The sequence below is a fragment of the Salvelinus namaycush genome, chromosome 24 (genome assembly GCF_016432855.1).
Source record: "Salvelinus namaycush isolate Seneca chromosome 24, SaNama_1.0, whole genome shotgun sequence".
Classification (NCBI taxonomy): domain Eukaryota; kingdom Metazoa; phylum Chordata; class Actinopteri; order Salmoniformes; family Salmonidae; genus Salvelinus; species Salvelinus namaycush.
In genome coordinates, this window is record NC_052330.1 from 2,061,981 (window position 1) to 2,073,303 (window position 11,323).

The window sequence follows — 11,323 nt, forward strand, 5'->3', positions numbered from 1 at the left end:
CAAAGTTCTATTGACTGTTGACATCTAGTGGAAGCCGTAGGAAGTGAAAACCCATCCATATCTCTCTGTATTTTCAATGAGAGCTTGGTTGAAAATCTGGCACCCCCAGAAAATATCCAAACAGGAAGCGGAACTTCTCAGGTTTTTGCCTGCCATATGAGTTCTGTTATACTCACAGACATAATTCAAACAGTTTTAGAAACTTCAGAGTGTTTTATATCCAATATGAATAATAATATGCATATATTAGCAACTGGGAATGAGGAGCAGGCCGTTTAATATGGGCACCTCTGTGCACCTTTCATCCAAGCTACTCAATACTGCCCCTTCAGCCATAAGAAGTTAACTAGGGAAATTATGTAACTTCTCTTGCGTTCAGTGCAAGCAGAGTCAGAGTATATGCAGCAGTTTTGGCCACCTGGCTCGTTGCGAACTGTGTGAAGACCATTTCTTCCTAACAAAGATCATAATACATTTTCCAGAATTTTACATAATTCTGACATAATATTGAAGGTTGTGCAATGTAACAGCAATATTTAGACTTAGGGTTGCCACCCGTTCGATAAAATATGGAACGGTTCCGTATTCCACTGAAAGAATAAACGTTTTGTTTTCGAAATTATAGTTTCCGGATTTGACCATATTAATGACCAAAGGCTCGTATTTGATAGAGCAGTCTGACTGAGCGGTGGTAGGCATCAGCAGGCTCGTAAGTGTTCATTCAAACAGCACTTTACTGCATTTGCCAGCAGCTCTTAGCAATGCTTGATCACAGCGCTCTTTATGACTTCAAGCCTATGAACTCCCGAGATTAAGCTGGCAATACTAAAGTTCCTATAAGAACATCCAATAGTCAAAGGTATATGAAATACAAATGGTAGAGAGAGTCGACGTGTCATAATTCCTATAATAACTACAACCTAAAACTTCTTAACTGGGAATATTGAAGACTCATGTTAAAAGGAACCACCAGCTTTCATATGTTCTCATGTTCTGAGCAAGGAATTTAAGCGTTAGCTTTTTAACATGGCACATATTGCACTTTTATTTTCTTCTCTAACACTGTGTTTTTGCATTATTTAAACCAAATTGAAAGTTTCATGATTTATTTGAGACTAAATTCATTTTATTTGTGTATTATATTAAGTTAAAAATAAAAGTGTTCATTGTTCATTCAGTATTGTTGTAATTGCCATTATTACAAATATATAAACTCAGCAAAAAAAGAAATGCCCTTACTGTCAACTGCGTTTATTTTCAGCAAACTTAACATTGAATAATGTGTCTCTGAACAAAGGGGGTGTCAAAATCAAAAGTAACAGTCAGTATCTGGTGTGGCCACCAGCTGCATTAAGTACTGCAGTGCATCTCCTCCTCATGGACTGCACCAAATTTGCCAGTTCTTGCTGTGAGATGTTACCCCACACTTCCACCAAGGGACATGCAAGTTCCTGGACATTTCTGGGGGGAATGGCCCTAGCCCTCACCCTCCGATCCAACAGGTCCCAGATCTGCTCAATGGGAATGAGATCCGGGCTCTTCGCAGACCATGACAGAACACTGACATTCCTGTCTTGCAGGAAATCACGCACAGAACGAGCAGTATGGCTGGTGGCATTGTCATGCTGGAGGGTCATGTCAGGATGAGCCTGCAGGAAGGGTACCATATGAGGGAGGAGGATGTGTTCCTTGTAACGCACAGCGTTGAGATTGTCTGCAATGACAACAAGCCCAGTCTGATGATTCTGTGACACACCGCCCCAGACCATGAAAGACCCTCCACCTCCAAATTGTTCCCGCTCCAGAGTACAGGCTTCGGTGTAACGCTCATTCCTTCGACGATAAACACGAATCTGACCATCACCCCTGGTGAGACAAAACCACGACTCGTCAGTGAAGAGCATATTTTGCCAGTCCTGCCTGGTACAGCGACAGTGGGTTTGTGCCTTTACAACAGGCCAACAAACCCTCAGTCCAGCCTCTCTCAGTCTATTGCGGACAGTCTGAGCACTGATGGAGGGATTGTGCATTCCTGGTGTAACTCAGGCAGTTGTTGTTGCCATCCTGTACCTGTTCCTCAGGTGTGATGTTCGGATGTACCGATCCTGTGCAGGTGTTGTTACACGTGGTCTGCCACTGCGAGGACGATCAGCTGTCCGTCCTGTCTCCCTGTAGCACTGTCTTAGGCGTCTCACGAAAATTGCAATATATTGCCCTGGCCACATCTGCAGTCCTCATGCCTCCTTGCAACATGCTTAAGGCACATGCCTAAGCAGGGACCCTGAGCATCTTTCTTTTGGTGTTTTTCAGAGTCAGTAGAAAGGCCTATTTAGTGTCCTAAGTTTTCATAACGGTGACCTTAATTGCCTACCGTCTGTAAGCTGTTAGTGTCTTAACGACCTTTCCACAGGTGCATTTTCATTAATTGTTTATGGTTCATTGAACAAGCATGGGAACCAGTGTTTAAACCCTTTACAATGAAGATCTGTGAAGTTACTTTGATTTTTTCGAATTATCTTTGAAAGACAGTGTGCTGGAAATGGGATGTTTCCTTTTTTGCTGAGTTTATATTAAAATAAACGGCTGATTAATCGGTATCTGCTTTTTTCGGTCCTCCAATAATCGCTATCGGCGTTGAAAATTCATAATCGGTCGACCTCTACTCTAAACCCTCAAGCTGCATACTTTACCATATTCCAACTTAACCACTGAAATAACTACTTCCTGTGCTTGGCCCTCCTATGTTGAACATAATAAATGGTTCCCTATCCTCAGGATGTGTACCAAACTCACTAAAAGTGGCAGTAATAAAGCCTCTTGAAAAAGCCATGTAAATGTAAAAAACCATCGGCCTATATCGAATCTCCCATTCCTCTCACAAATGTTGGGAAAAGCTGTTGCACAGCAACTCACAGCCTTCCTGAAGACCAATAATATATACAAAATGCTTCAGTCTGGTTTTAGACCCTATCATAGCACTGAGACTGGACTCGTGAAGGTGGTAAATTACCTTTTAATGGTGTCAGACCTTGGCTCTGCAGCTGTCCTTTTGATACCATCAATCACCACATTCTTTTGGAGAGATTAGAAACCTTAATTGGTCTGCATGGACAAGTTCTCACCTGGTTTAGATCTTATCTGTCGGAAAGATATCAGTTCGTCTCTGTGGATGGTTTGGCCTCTGACAATTCAGTTGTAAGTTTCGGAGTTCCTCAAGGTTCCGTTTTAGGACCACTATTGTTTTCACTATACAGTATATTCTACCTCTTGGTGATGTCATTCGGGAAAAAAATGTCAACTTTTACTGCTGTGCGGACGACACAGAGCTGTACATTTCGATGAAACATGGTGAAACCTCAAAATTGCATACCCTGGAAGCTTGTGTTTTTTTTACTATTAAACTCGGACAAAACAGAGATGCTAGTTCTAGGTCCCAAGAAACTGCTGTTGGATCTGACAATTCATCTTGATGGTTGTACAGTCTCAAATAAAACTGTGAAGGACCTCTGCGTTACTCTGGACCCTGATCTCTCTTTTGATGAACATATCACAAATATTTCAAGGACAGCTTTTTTCCATCTTTGTAATATTTCAAAAATCAGGAACATTTTGTAAAAAATTATGCAGAAATGCTAATCCATGCTTTTGTCACTTCTAGATTAGACTACTGCAATGCTCTACTCTCAGGCTACCCGGATAAAGCACTAAATAAACTTCAGTTAGTGCTAAACACAGCTGATAGAATCTTGACTAAAACCCCAAAAATGTATCATATTACTCCAGTGCATTCCTGTTAAGGCTAGGGCTGATTTGAAGGTTTTACTGCTACAAAGCATTACATGGGCTTGCTCCTACCTATTTCTCCCATTTGGTCCTGCCGTACGTACAGTTGAAGTCAGAAGTTTACATACACCTCAGCCAAATACATTTAAACTCAGTTTTTCACAACTCCTGACATTTAATCCTAGTAAAAATTCCCTGTCTTGGGTCATATATGATCACCACTTTATTTTAAGAATGTGAAATGTCAGAATAAAAGTAGAGAGAATGATTTATTTCAGCTGTTATTTCTTTCATCACATTCCCAGTGGGTCAGACATTTACATACACTCCATTAGTATTTGGTAGCATTGCCTTTAAAATGTTTAACTTGGGTCTGTCACACCCTGACCTTAGAGAGCCTTTTTATGTCTCTATTTGGTTTGGTCAGGGTGTGATTTGGGGTGGGCATTCTATGTTTTTCTTTTCTATGATTTTGTATTTCTATGTTTTGACAGGGTATGGTTCTCAATCAGGGACTGTCGTTGTCTCTGATTGGGAACCATACTTAGGTATCCCTTTACCATCCTTTCTTGGTGGGAAGTTAACTTTGTTTGTGGCACATAGCCCTTAAGCTTCACGGTTGTTTTGTATTGTTTATTGTTTTTGTTGGCGTTATTTCTAAATAAAAGGAATATGTACGCTTACCACGCTGCGCTTTGGTCTCCTCCTTTTGATGGCCATGACAGGGTCAAACCTTTCGGGTAGCCTTCCACAAGACTCGGTCTCGACCTTTAAGTCTTTAATGAAGACTAATCTCTTCAGTAGGTCCTATGATTGAGTGCAGTCTGGCCCAGGGGTGCGAAGGTGAACGGCAAGGCACTGGAGCGTCGAACCGCCCTTGCTGTCTCTGCCGGGCCGGCTCCCCTCTCTCCACTGCGATTCTCTGCCTCTGACCCTATTAGGGCGGCTGAGTCACTGGCTTACTAGTGCTCTTCCATGCCGGCCCTAGGAGGGGTGCGTCACTTGAGTGGGTTGAGTCACAGATGTGATCTTCCTGCCCGATTTTTGCGCCCCCTCTGGCTCGTGCGGTGTAGGAGATCTACGTGGGCTATACTCAGCCTTGTCAGGGTAGTAAGTTGGTGGTCTTTTGATATCCCTCTTGTGTTGTGGGGGCTGTGCTTTGGCAAAGTGGGTGGGGTTATATCCTGCCTGGTTGGCTCTGTCCGGGGGTATCATCGGACGTGGCCAGTGTCCCCTGACCCACCCCTCTCTCAGTCTCCAGTATCTATGCTGCAATAGTCTATGTGCCGGGGGGCTAGGGTCAGTCTATTATATCTGTTGTAAATCTCCTGTCTTATCTGGTGTCCTGTGTGAATTTAAGTATCCTCCCTCTAATTCTCTCTCTCCCTCCAATCCTTGAGGACCTGAGCCCTTGGATCATGCCTCAGGACTACCTGGCCTGATGACTCCTGGCTGTCCCCAGTCCACCTGGTTGTGGTGCTGCTCCAGTTTCAACTGTTCTGGCTGTGGCTATGTAACCCTGACCTGTTCATCGGACGTGCTACCTTGTCCCGGACCAGCTGTTTTCGACTCTCTCTCTCTCTACCTCACCTGCTCTCTCGACCTCTGAATGCTCGGCTATGAAAAGCCAACTGACATTTACTCCTGAGGTACTGACCTCTTGCACCCTCTACAACCACTGTTATTATTATTTGACCCTGCTGGTCATCTATGAACGTTTGAACATCTTGAAGAACAATCTGGCCTTAGAGCCCATGTACTCTTATAATCTCCACCCGACACAGCCAGAAGAGGACTGGCCACCCCTCAGAGCCTGGTTCCTCTTTAGGTTTCTTTTTAGGTTCCTGCCTTTTATAGGGAGTTTTTAGCCACCGTGCTTCTACATCTGCATTGCTTGCTGTTTGGGGTTTTAGGCTGGGTTTCTGTATAGCACTTTGTGACATCTGCTTTATAAATACATTTGATTGATGTGTTGTGCTATGTTGGTGTTGAAGTCATAGCACGTGCAGTGCTGAATATTCCAAGCACTGATGGTGTAGTCTGCATTCCTCATGCTTGCTTGAGCAACACCCTTTCATTCAGATAGGGTCAGCTTTTTTAACACCATTGAACCTCACACTTATCAATGGGAAAAAAAATTAAAAAAAGGTTGAGGCTTACTAATTAATCATTAATAATAATATATATATTTGGCAGCTGCATTTAGATACGCATGTGAACTCTCGGAAGTAATATCCATGAAATTATTGAATGTTATACAGTATAGGCGTGCAATAATATGGAAAATCTAACAGATAGGACTATTGCTTTCGATTAACAGGCACAAATATTATTGTCTTTTTACTTTGGGAAAAGCATTGACTGTCAACTAGATTCGGTTGTCAACTAGATTCGACAGTCAACTAGATTCCGACTTTTAATGTGGACTGGATTCAGACATTTGACATGCACACATTTGGCATTGGTACCTCGATAAGGCCTTTGCAAGCTCACTGGCCCCACAGAGTGTGTTTATGTATGCACTGTGTTGTTTTATGATAGGAAGTGTTCACAGCGGAGCTCACACCGACTGACACTGTCGCAAGTGCTGGTCATCTGACCTTTCTTGGCCAAGAGGGCAAGTGATACATATGCCACGTCCTTGTCTCATATGAGGAATTTTAGATTCTTGGTGTTATGGGACATACAGTTTTGTTCAAGTAAGCTAGAACACAATTTGATTCAGAGTGTTGTGATGAATTGGAAAGTCAGTTAAATAAATGGAATCAAAAGAAATAGCTCCCAAAATCCCAAAAATGATCAAATCAAAGTTTATTTGTCATCTGCGGCGAATACAACAGGTGTAGACCTTACAGTGAAATGCTTACTTACAGGCTCTAACCAATAGTGCAAAAAAGGTGTTAGGTGAACAATAGGTAAGTAAAAAAATACAACAACGGTAAAAAGACAGGCTATATACAGTAGCGAGGCTATAAAAGTAGCGAGGCTACATACAGACACCGGTTAGTCAGGCTGATTGAGGTAGTATGTACTTGTAGATATCCCGCTCAGCCCAGTCAAAACTGTTCGCTGCTCTGGCACCCCAATGGTGGAACAAACTCCCTCACGACGCCAGGTCAGCGGAGTCAATCACCACCTTCCGGAGACACCTGAAACCCCACCTCTTTAAGGAATACCTAGGATAGGATAAAGTAATCCTTCTAACCCCCCCCCCCCCCCCCCCCCCCTTAAAATATTTAGATGCACTATTGTAAAGTGGTTGTTCCACTGGATATCATAAGGTGAATGCACCAATTTGTAAGTCGCTCTGGATAAGAGCGTCTGCTAAATGACTTAAATGTAAATGTAAATGTAGATATGGTTAAAGTGACTATACTGGTTGGTCGGCCCAATTGAGGTAGTATGTACATGAATGTAAGTGACTATGCAAAAAGAACCAACATAATATTCAAGGAGCTCATGCTTTAGTTTGTAAATGGTTTATTACAACTCCCTCCATTGGATACAAAATTAAATAAAGGTAGGCCTATATGAAGTATAAATAAAAAAGTAGGCCTACTGTTTTTACATTACATTCGTTATTGATATGGAATATTTACAGATATATACACAAAATAATTATGCAAAATATATTAGTTTAGCATTTCGTATAAAAATATACATTAATCTTTTTACATTGGGGAGAGAGGTCTTTTTAAATTCAGCTCCTTCACGCTCTCCTCTTCCTCGTCGTTGTCACTAACGCTCTCCTCGTCATCATTACTGCTCGAGTCTTCATAGAGGCAGATGGTTGCTTGCACCGGATAGTTGCGCAGAAGCATCTCTGCGTCCTGGTACAGATAATCGAAGCATCTCGATTTGGGCCAAAACAACCTAGAACACAAGACCATCAGATTAGGTGTTTGAATTGAAAATACAAAGTAGGCTAGGATATAGTTGATATAGGGTATATAGAGCGAGGGCATCTCATTCACCATTAAGCACAAACAGAGACGCATATTTTCAACGTGATAATAGTGAGGCAATTTTACTTACTTTACTGGGTGTGTGATCTGTGGACTCTTGCAGTATTTGGTGTCTGAAAATCCTCCAATGGGCATTTTGTAAGGCTGTGAGGAGAGAAAGAAAAGCACGCATGTTAGCATAAGCCTATACTATTTATTCCACTATAGGCTAACTAGACCTATGATACATCTAAATGAAATCCTCTACAAACAATTGACGCTAATAATTTAGTTTTGAAAACAGTCTGCACTAACCGTGTTTTCCGTGACCCTGCGTTCTCTGTCCGCTTTGCCAACCCAAGGTCTCCACAAATTAGCTGGCTGTTGAACAAAGTTTCTTCCGGTAACTCCGCCAATTAATCCACAATGACCGATGATATTTTCCATTATTTCTGATGATAGTTTCCTGATTAAGTCATCTGAGAGTTTGCGATTGAGAGTGATGCCAGAGTTGAGTAAGACGCCCCTATTTATCCGGCCAGGGAGCTCGTGCCAAATTGCGCTTTGACACTATCCAAAGTGTCCATGCGACACCGTGGTGAGGTGTCAAGTCACACTTTGGCAAACCTGCACCATATTGGTCACACTCGCGCCCAAAGTGGACTTGTTTGAGAATAGGTTCAACTTTTGTGGTGGGAGAATATAAACTTTTCAGAATTAGAAAGAATATTATCCAAGTCAATAGCCTATTGTTTATTTTTTTATTATATGCTATAGGGCCTAATCGTTTACAAAAACGTATTAAAAACGAAAGTGCCAAGTGATTAAGATAATTGAATTATCTAAGCATATATAGACCGAAATTGACAATGAATTTACTAATTTACTTAATCGTCCTAACAGCCTTCCTTATTTTGAACCATTTGCTTTTCAAGTGTGAAATAACTCGTGCCGATATGTCGAACGGGTCAAACTTTTATTTTGTATTTATTTAACCTTTATTTAACTAGGCAAGTCAGTTAATTGAGAACAAATTATTATTTACAATGATGGCCTACCCTGGCCAAACCCTAACCCGGAGGACGCTGGGCCAATTGTGTGCCGCCCTATGGGACTCCCAATCATGTCCGGTTGTGATACAGCCTGGAATCGAACCAGGGTCTGTAGTGACGCATCTAGCACTGAGATGCAGTGCCTTAGACCGCTGCATCACTCAGGAGCTCAAACTGCGCTCATTGGTCAAGAAAGGGAGCTTATGGACCCCGGCACACGTTAGGTTAGTTTTTAGAAACTTTTTTGGGGGATCATTCACTTAAAGGGGAGGTTATGCAAAGTCCATAACCTCCCCACTGCAGCTTCTGTGCTCCCAAACAGTTGATGAATTAATTAATACATTTTATTTAACTAAGTCAGTTAAGAAACAAATTCTTATTTACAAAGACGGCCTACCCCGGACGAGCATGGGCCAATTGTGCGCCGCCCTATGGGACTCCCAATCATGGCCGGTTGTGATACAGCCTGGAATCGAACTAGGGTCTGTAGTGACGCATCTAGCACTGAGATGCAGTGCCTTAGACTGCTGCATCACTCGGGAGCCCTATTTACAGTAGTCCTAAATGCAAATTAACCCCACGAGGTGTGAAATAGCCCACATCTTTGAAAACATCTCAGTACCGATTGGTTCCACCAGTAGGCTACAACATATCAACCAAACAGTCACAAATACACAACCTACTAGGCGTATTGTTGCAAATAGGAATAATATGGTTGTGCAAGCCATAGTTACATGTTGTTGGCTAACCTGTTTAACATTCATTGAAAAACAACAATAATATTTGTATTTACTAATTCTAAGGGATACCTGTTAGAATTGTCAGGCCTACTTGTGAATAACAGGACCTTTCACAGACATACATTCAGTGACCAAATGATTAGGACCCTCCTTTGCCCTCCAGAACAGCCTGAATTCTTCAGGGCGTGGATTCTACAAGGTGTGGGTCAATTGGTATCAAGGGACCCAACCTGTGACATGAAAACATTCCCCACACCATTACACTATTGCCACCATTCCCCAACAGGGACACCAGGCAGGATGGGGCCATGGACACATGCTGCTAACTCCAAATTCTGACTTTGCCATCAGCATGACGCAACAGTAACCAGGATTCGTCGGACCAGGCAATGTTTTTCCACTCCTCAAATTGTCCAGTGTTGGTGATCGCATGCACATTGGATCCACTTGTACTTGTTTTTAGCTGATAGGAGTGAAACCCGGTGTGGTCATCTGCTGCAATAACACATCCGTGACAAGGACCGACAATTTGTGTGTTGTACTGCGTCATTATTTGCCTGTTTGTGGCCCGCATGTCAGCTTGCACGATTCTTGCCATTTTCCTTCGACCGCTCTCATACACAAGCTGTTTTCGCCCCCAGGACTGCCGCTGACCGTACGTATTTTGTTTGTCGCACCTTTCTTGGTAAACCCTAGACACTGTCAAGCATTAAAAGCCCAGGAGGCTGGCCATTTCTAAGATACCGGAACCGGCGTGCCTTGCACCATGCTCAAAGTCACTTAGGTCACTCGTTTTGCCCATTCTAATGTTCAATCGAACAGTAACTGAATGTCTCGATGCCTGTCTGCTTTCTTTATATAGCAAGCCACTGCCATGTGACTCACTGTCTGTAGGATCGTACCATTTTAATGAACGTGGTGGTGTATCTAATAAAGTGAGTGTAGCTTCCTGAGGCTACACACTTCTTACCGTGAGGCTTGTGGCCTACTATGGGTTGTCAACAATACATGTGTCATTGAAGTCGGACTAATGTTTATTGTTTTATTTATTGTAGGCTATTTATTGTAGGATACTGACCTACGGAACTTTGATGAACTAAGAAGTTTAACTTTTCAACCTCTGTAGATATTTTACCACGGATAAGAAAAATGTCTACAAAGTGTAAGGTTCTTAGGCCCTACTCCCACTATGAGAGATGAAGGAGAGTCTGAGGAGTGGAGTGGCGAAAGAGATTTATACTTTTCAGTTCACTTTTCAATTCACATTACATCTTTGTCTTACATTTCATTGTGTCTGGCAACACAACATTCTTGGTCCGCAGCTCAAATGGACCTTAAATATCACAGTAGCCACTAGCTATTTAACAATCCAAGGAATTTTTCTTCAGAAACATATTCCAATACTGAATAATGCAAACAAACCATATTCCACTCAGGAATAATACAACAATCCGCAAGCATGTGCAGACAATTAAAGGGTTTATTTTCTTGTCCGTACACATTAAATTAGCTGAAAATACATAGCTAACTCCTGCTAGCTAGCTAACTAACAACATGCTTCGTGATAAAGTAGTGTTAGCATATCAATAATGGACGTTTAGTCCTCCCATACTAATATAAAAGTACAGTAGCGTTATCATACAGTGGCATTCATATAATAATATAGGCTACATGGCTAGGTAAGGTTAGCTAGCAAGCTAGCTATGCTAACCAAAATAATTTCTGCATCCTCACATAAACCTGCTGACTGTAGCTGAATGCTGATGTTTAGCTGAACCACAGCTAGACAGGAGCTTTTAGGCTT